General features: G+C 35.6%; 1 long non-coding RNA gene across 1 annotated transcript in view; it reads right to left on the reverse strand.

The window, feature by feature from the left end:
- Nucleotides 1-9,296, reverse strand: part of LOC112423704 (uncharacterized) — a 286,260-nt gene that overhangs the window by 49,143 nt on the left and 227,821 nt on the right. The window lies entirely within an intron of this gene.

Here is a 9,296-nt window from a genome sequence, read left to right on the forward strand (position 1 = left end):
TGTGGTTCTTTTTTCTTAACAACTTCTTTTGTAATTCTTCCTTTTCTTTTCTCACTTTATTATAAGCAGTAAGGAGGAATCAAGCCACTTCTTCAACACTAGGCTTAGAAATCTTCTCAACTAAATATCCATTTCTAATACTTGCAAGTTCTACCTTCCATAAACACTAGAACAGAGTTAAGCCAATTACTATGCAACTGCAATTGCCTGATGGGTTCTTGCTTTCTGCACAGGTAAGACCAATTGTATTAGTCAGGGTTCTCTTAGAGGGACAGAACTAATAGGATGTGTGTGTGTGTGTGTGTGTGTGTGTGTGTGTGTGTGTGTGTGTGTGTGTGTGTGTGTGTGTGTGTGTGTGTGTGTGTGTGTGTGTATATGAAGGCGAGTTTATTAATTATTAAGTATTAACTTACATGATCACAAGGTCCCACAATAGGCAGTGTGCAAGCTGAGGAGCAAGGAAGCCAGTATGAGTCTCAAAATTGAAGAACTTGGAGTCTGATGTTCGAGGGCAGGAAGCATCCAGCACAGGAGAAAGATGTAGGCTGGGAAGGTAGGCCCATCTCGCTTCTTCACATTTTTCTGCCTGCTTTATATTTGCTGGACACTGATTAGATTATGCCAACCAGATTAAGGATGGATCTACCTTCCTTAGCCCACTGACTCAAATTTTAATCTCTTTTAGCAACACCCACACAGAAACACCCAGGATTAATATTTTGTATCCCTCAATTCAATCAAGTTGACACTCAGTATTAACCATCACACCAGTTCACTAAGATAGTGGTATTACAGTAGAAAAAGAGTTTAATTAATTCAGGGATAGCCAAGCAGTAGATAGGAGTTTATTATTCAAATCAGCTTTCCTAAGAACTCAGAGGCTAGTCATTTTATAGATAATATGACAAGCAGGGCACTAGGGAATGGATGCTGTTGACTGGTTGGAGATGAAATCATAGGGGTGTGGAAAACAGTCCTCACGCACTTAGTCAGCGTCTGGGGAGGGGCCACAGGACCAGTTGAGTCATGAGTCACAGGTCCAGGTACAGTCAGCCAGTCACCAGAATGCAAAAGTCAGAAAAAAATATCTCAAAAGACCAATCTTAAGTCCTACAATAGTAATGTTATCTATAGGAGCAACTGGGAAAGTTACAAATCTTGTGACTTTCATTTCTGTAAATGATTATAGAAAGGCAAGCTACACCTACATTTTAACAGAATTAAGGTCCCTTCTATAATCCTAATCCTGTGGCCTTTTATTAGACTTACAAAGGGGGTTTTAGTCCCCAAAGAAGGAGACGGTCAGTTATAGGGAGAGAAAATTATAATTTTTTTTTCAAAGTTAAACTATAAATGAAATTCCTCCCATAGTTACCTTGGCCTACACCCAGGAATGGGAAAAGACAGCCAGCCTGTGAGGGTAGACGTAAGATGGAGTCAGCCATACTAGACTTCTCTGTCATAATCTTTGCAAAGGTGGTTTCACCACTTCATAACAAGAATCATCTTTCCTCCAGTTATCATATTTCATATTGCTTAGTCTCACTGAATCACATTTAACATCCATACATCTAGCACACACCTCAAAAATATTCCAGCCTCTACCCAGTTTGGAAATTACCCATTTCCAAACTGCTTCCGCATGTCCAGGTAGCTGTTACATCAAAGATATTTATTATAAGAAATAATCTTATGTTATTATAAAGACTTAAAAGTTCTGAGATCTATAGTAAGCAAGCTGGAGACCCAGGAGAGCTGATGGTATAGTTCCAGACCAAAAGCTGGCAAAGTTAAGACCTAAGGAGAGCCAATTTTTTAGTTCAAGTCTGAAGGCAAATAAAAAGAAACAACAGAAAAGAAAAGAAGAGAAGAGAAGAGAAGAGAAGAGAAGAGAAGAGAAGAGAAGAGAAGAGAAGAGAAGAGAAGAGAAAAGAGAAAAGAGAAAAGAAAAGGAAAAGGAAAAAGAGAAGAAAAGAAAAGGAAAGAAAAGGAAAGAAAAGAAAAGGAGTCCCAGCTTAAGCAATCAGGAAGGAGTTCCCTCCAACTCAGACTTTTTGTTCTACTTATGTCTTCAATTGATTGGATAAGCCCACCCACATTAGAGACAATCTGCTTTACACAGATTATAAGTCTTCTGATTCAAGTGTTAATCTCACCCTGGATCACTTTCACAGACATGCCCTGAATAACATTTGACCGAATATCTGGGCATTCCACGTCTCATTCAAGTTGATACATAAAATTAACCACCATAAAGACAAAAAGGGATATAAAACATCAAGAGACTTTATCTTCAATTCTATATCATCAGGAAATGGCACATACCAATTAAGATAATTCAAGAAGGGTTTAGTATAAGCTTTGTGCAAGGTATAGGGAAACCACAAAGCTTGGTGCAATACTCAAGGAGAATGTTGAGTAAAAGGAAATATTCAGTGACACTTTCAATTAAACTGAAGCAAAGGAGCAAGGGTAGTAAGTACCCAGCCTCTCTCTGACCTCCAGCATCCTGAAGGGCATCCCCATTAACTGAACCCAACAGAAAGACAGAGGGTAAGGGGTCTCAATGATGTAGTCCACATAGGTCACCCTTGTTGATGAAGAGTCAAACTCCAAAAAATATTTGAAGAGATTTATTCTGAGCCAAATATGAGTGATGATGGCCCATGTCGCAGCCCTTGGAGACCATGAGAAAATGTGCCCACATTGGTTGCAGATTTACTGTAAGATTCACTCTGGAAAGGCAGACAATTTGAAACAGGGGTGGGGTGCAGGTGGGGCTTCCAGGTTATAGGTAGATTTAAAATTTTTCTGATTGGCAACTGGTTGAAAGAGTTAAGTTATTACTTAAAGAGCTGGAATTAATAGAAAGGAATGTTTGGGTTATGATGATAAGGGGTTGTGGAGACCAAAGTTTTATCATGCAGATGAAGGTACCAGACTTCAGAGAACAGACTGCAAATGTTTCTCACCACATGTAGAGTCTGTTCTATCAGTAATTCCAAAAGTGAAGAGGGTATAATGAGGCATGTCCACCCCCTACCCCACAACATGGACTAAACCAGTCCCTCAGGTTAGCCTTGGAATGTCCTTGCCAAGAGAAGGGGTCCATTCAGATTGTCACGGGGCTTAGACTTCTATTTTTTTGTTTACATCCCCCTGGGGTACAAAGCTGGCTAAAAGTTGAATACATAAAGACAGGTAGAAAGACTTAACAACATTTTTGTAAAATCACAGATTTTACAACACAAAATCTGTGACAGTAAATTTATAGCTCAATAAAATGAATAATTATTCTGCAAAAAAATAAATTAAAAAAATTGAATCTAGCAGTAGAAAAAATAAAACCACAATCATAGAAGAAGAAGAAACATTATTAAAATGTTACATCAAAAAATGGCTACTGGTCTAGATGGTTTTATTGTAATTTTTTCCAATGTTTCAAAGGACTATATCACGTTTTTACCTAGGATAAAATGATGAAAGTATGTTTAATTAATTTTGTGAAGATACCATGCCTAATACTATCCTCAAACAAAAGTAGAAAAAGAAAAATTTTGGCAAATTTCACTTACAAGTATAAGCATTTTAAATTACTAACAAATCAAAATTAACTTCTATTTAAAAATCAAACTTTTCATTCATCCACCAAGACACAGTAGTGTCTTACCTTATTCACAAGTATTGCAAAAATGATTTAATAACTGAATTTCTGTTATGGATACCACACTGATCAATCAATTAAGCCACATGATTATTTTCATATATACATTAAAGTTTCAAAAAGAAAAGTCAGTAGTGCTTTGTACAAAGTCATTTAGAATAACTGAAAAGGATACACATATAGAGAAATAAAATTTAATACATAACATCCTATCATAGCTTCCTTATTAAACTTTGTGTCAAAACAATGAAACCTAAAACGCACCATGATTATTTTAGCATCATTATGGATGTTTCTCCCATTTTAACTAGACGTCAAACATGTAAGCGAAGAAATCATCCTGGACTTTTTAAACTCCTATAGTCACTAAGTGGCTAAGAGATGAACCACCCCTCTGTGTCCTGTCTGAATTTCTGACTCACAGAATCATGAAAAATTATAAAATAGTTGTTTTTTGTTTATTTTTAAGCCACTAGATTGGCACAGTGTGTTCGACTGACCAGATATGGATCATGGGCTATACGACTGGCTTCAGCAGAAGAGGACGAGGCCAACACAGAGGAAAAAGGGGTTAAAAGAGAGAGAAGGAGAAGACAGATGGAGAAGCGAGGGGAGGAGAAGAGAGGGAAGGGAAAGAGAGGGATGGAGAGAAAAGGGCAGAGAAGAGAGGAGAAAGTACTTCAATTAACAACCCTATGACCTCATTTATATTTCTAAATCCATCTGAGTATGAAGCTTTATCCTTCTCTGGACTTGCCATTTTTTAGAGCAAACAAATGCCCTTTACTGGTTAAGTAAGGCTGAGCTGGATTTCTATCACAATAAGGAGTTTTTAGTTACTAAAACTCCTCCAGGTAGAGGGCCTGGTCTGGCTATTTACAGAACTTTACCCAGCAGTATAACTATTTGACCAGCAACCTTCTTAACATACTGATGTGGATTAAAGTGAATACTGGGAAGGTGAAGTCCACTTCAGCTGACATAGGTTTGTTTTTGTTTTCCTGGGGAAATGAGTTATGTAACAAAACTAGGTCATCGAAGTTTGTAATTGGTGGAAGTGTGAATACATAAGGAATTAAAATGAAGTTTACATCTCTTAAAATCAAAGGTTACTAGCCGTGGATGTAAGTCACATAATTCATTATTACTATTTGCATTTCGGTTCTTTTTCTAAACATGTTATCATTCCTAAATCCATTTTCAGAAATGATATTTACAATTTGTAATACCTAAGAGATTTGTTGGGTTTGATACTTCTTGGCCTATAGAGGGAAGTCTTAATTATTTTTATCTAATAAGACTACCAGTATTTCTTGTATACATAGCTTTTCTCTAGCCTTTTCCTAGATATAAAAAATTATCTTTGAATCCTACCCTCTTATTAACCACATCCACTTGCCATAATTTTGCACCTGTTGTGGTAACTTTCACAAATGCATCAGGCTGGGTGCTGTGGCTCATGCCTGTAATTTCAGTGTTTTGGAAGGCAGAGGTGGGAGTATCACCTGAGGCCAGGAGTTCAAGACCAGCCTGGGCAACATAGCAAGACCCCACTTCTACAAAAATTTAAAAATTAGTGAAGCGTGGTCATGCATGCCTATAGTCCGAGGCACTCAGGACACTGAGGGGGAAGGATCATTTAAGTCCAGGAGTTCAAAGCTGCAGTGAGCTATGATCATATCACTGCACATTAATCCTAGTGATAGAGCGAGACCCTCTCTCTAAAACAAAACAAAATACACACACACAAACGTACTTCACTGTTTCTACAAATCTTAGGAAATAATAACCCATTGGACACAGTATTATAAAAACAACCTTGTACTATATTACAGTGAAAAAATAATCATAAACAGGCTCTAAACCAGGTTGACTGTAGAAGAGACACTGAAGGAAGAGAAAAATCACCTTGTTGCTCAGTCATTTTGAAATCAGCTGGTTATCAAATCAATGACCAGCAAAGAATGTGGCAAGTACCCAGAGAGCTTGATCAAACAGATCAATTCAAATGTTTCCTTCATTCATTCAACAACAAAGCCACCAACATTTAAATGAGAATTTAATCAAGAGTAGATTTATTCCTGAACATTAATCAATTTGTAATTCAATTACAAGAACTGGGCAACAGATAACCACATATATTTGAGAAAGATTTTTTAGCTTTCAAATGTGCTTGGCTCATTTTGAGAATATTAAAAAGAAAATATTAAAATGCTGAAATGTGTTTAAAGCCTCACAATGTTACAGATATTGTGCCTAGTAAAAAAAATAATCAAATACCCAAAAAAGTCTTCTGAAAATAGGAGCTGATGTAAATATATAAGTGTATGTATATGAAATACGACAGCAAGAGGGTTAAAAGAAAAGGCATAAAGGTATTCATAATAAACTGCAGTCTCTCTTCTTAGAGGCCCTTTATTTTACCTGTGGAGTATCAGTTAAATTTCACTTGAGTAACAGAGAAAACACACACACATACACACACATAGAGAGAGAGAGATTAAAACTAAGGTTTAAAAATTGTGGATGGGACTCTATTTAAAGTGATGGAATACTCTGATGTGAACTACATTTCAAAAGACTAGCTAATTCCTCCCTCTGGAATCAATGTCCATATCACTAGAATTGGAACATAAATACCTCAGCTCTTTTGGCCCTTGACCAGTATAACATGCAGTGGCCAAAGGCGGGGTAACATACCCTAATTGACTGCCTTCTATGCTGTTTCACTTTCCTACTCCCATAACAGAATTTTTCAGTATCACTTCTGAAATGAACTACTTGAACACAAATCTTTATTTCAGTGTCCAATTTTGGAGAATCCAAATTAAAACATGTCACGAAAACTTTCTTTATTCTTCTAAATTTCTGTCAACATTTTATAATTTTCTAGATGTTCGCTAATTTCCCTTTCGCAAATTTTCATCACACTCAATTTTTAAATTGCAAAATACATATTTTTGAAAGTTAAAAATATTTTAAGTTAATAATCTCATCTCCATTTTTATTTCTGCTTCATTAATATGACCCCATTTTTTTTCCAAGGCATAATGTATAACCTTCCACAGCTTATTCTATACTCATAAAATATGCATAATCTTATAAAAGAGATCATTTGTTTTTTTAATGCTTACTTTTTCATTCATTAATAGGTAAAAATCAGCTTCATATTGGATTATAATTCACAATTTCTTAACTGTTACTGAGGTCACGGCAATTCTTCTGTAAATTATCGGTTTATATCGGCTATCCATTCATCTATTGAATTTTTATATTTTTATACTAATTTTTAGAGATTCCTTCATATTATTTGTATCAATGTGTTGGAGAAAGATCCGCCTTATGTAATATTTAAACTGACAATAAATTTGTTGTGATCAAAATACTGCAGTGTTTAAATAAGAGCGAAGGGAGTCCATAAAGAATATATGTACATATACCTGTGTACATATACTTATGTATACACACACATATATGCGCATATCCAAATGGATAGGATAAATGAATATATGATAAAAATGATATTATAATTTCAAGAGGAAAGATTTTCTTTTAATAAATGGCACTGGCATAATGAATAATCTCTAGGAAAATAAATTTAGACTTTTCTCTTATGTCATATAAATGAAGACTGGAACAGGAAAAAAAGAGAAAATTAAAAGAGAAAAGTTTTTAATTCTCTGACTCACATTTCTTTTTTTTTTTTTTTTTTTTTTGAGACTGAGTCTCTCTCTTTCCCAGGCTGCAGTGCAGTGGTGCGATCTCGGCTCACTGCAATCCCTGCCTCCCGGGTTCACGCCATTCTCCTGCCTCAGCCTACTACAGGCGCCCGCCATCACGCCCAGGTAATCTTATTTTATTTTTTTTAATAGAGACGGGGTTTCACCGTGTTAGCCAGGATGCTCTGGATCTCCGGACCACGTGGTCTGCCTGCCTTGGTCTCCCAAAGCGCTGGGATTACAGGCGTGAGCAACCGCGCCCGGCCTCTGACTCACATTTCTTATCTGAAAAGTAAGGATACATACTCTCTCACAAGGAAGCTGTGACATAATAAATGAGAAAGCTCTTATCAGCAGAACAGTATAATCTGTAATGCAAAACAGAAATACTATGATGTTTTATCCAATAAGTTGTTCCACTTTAGAGGATGCTTAGCAGCTAGAGCTTGCTATTTAGTGGTAAGATGTAGGCCACTGAGGACCACATGCTTCTCTCAAAAGAAGAGAAATTACAACAAAAGGGAGAAAAAGTTGCTATACCTCTGTGATCATAATGCATATCATTTGCATAAAAGGAATATGAATGAGACATTTCTCCAGCAGATTGTAAGATATAAAATGAAGCAGACGAAGTTTGCTTTCTTCTCATTAAATCAAAAAGAAATTATTCATCTCCAAGAATGCAAATGAAAGCTTTCCAAATGATATGGTCATAACATGGTAATTAAATGTCTGAGTGCCAGCTAGATTCCTTCATTTTTCTAAATTATAATAATTACAATTGACCATTACTGGTAATTACAGTGATCAGAAAGTCAAATTCTAATTTTTCATTCTATTTCCTGGAATAAGTGTGTACCTTCCTTCCACTAAAACAACCAAGTTTTCTTTTTCCTTACCCAAATCTATTCTGCTCTTTGGTCCCATGTCCATGCAAAATAGCTCTCTCTTCATGTTCTCCTTTATTTTTATTTACCTCGTAATAATGGTTCATTTTTCAGATTTATCCCAGGGGCTAATCAGGAGATATTCTTCACATAAGCATTAAATGAAGGTAAAATTGAAAGATTAAATGCATAAATTACTGTTTCAAAAAGAGTTCTATGTATTCCGAGTGCCTGAATCATTTCATACATGCCCTCTTATTATTCCAGTAATCAAAATAAGAGCCAGCTACGAAAGGTCCTAACAAATTCCTTGAGGAAAGCATGCAAGTTAAAAGAGAAATGATTAACTACCGCTCAGTTTTGCATTAACACCGTGTTTCTCAGCTCACATAAATGTATCAGTTTACTAGCTGTGTGGCGTATCTTGAGGTTTCTGTTTTTGGACTTTAGAAGAATACCTACAAATCAAATCTCTAACATTTCTTTCCTTGAATCAATTCATTCTGTTCTCCAAGTGTCTTTGTTGAAAATAAAAATGTCCCTGAGTAATTCAAGCTTTCCTTAATAATCCATGGCATGAGTTTATCAATTTGCTTTTTTTTTAAGAGTACAATTCAGAACAATTATTTAGGGAATTCTGGAGGACATTTTTGCAATCCAAATATAAATTTCAATGCATAGAAACTTAGGCTCTGCAGTAATAGTTATAAAAAGCATAGATAAATGGGAATGTTGCAGTGTGATTTATTTCAGTACAAAAAAATTGTAAACTTGTGTATCCATTAATAGATGATTTACCACTTAAGGTACAAATATACAATGAAAAAGTATTCAGATATTATAGAATGATTAGATACATACATACTTATTATATGAGAAACTATCCAAGATAACATGATTCCCCTTATGTATATTTTAATGTTTTTACGTATATGTGAGAACATGGAAAAAGGGCTGAGAGAATCTTAACCAAATATTAGCAGCTGTTTAATCTGTCAAGATCTCAGGGAAATTTAATCTTTCATG

This window comes from Macaca nemestrina, chromosome 13 (assembly GCF_043159975.1).
Source record: "Macaca nemestrina isolate mMacNem1 chromosome 13, mMacNem.hap1, whole genome shotgun sequence".
NCBI lineage: Eukaryota > Metazoa > Chordata > Mammalia > Primates > Cercopithecidae > Macaca > Macaca nemestrina.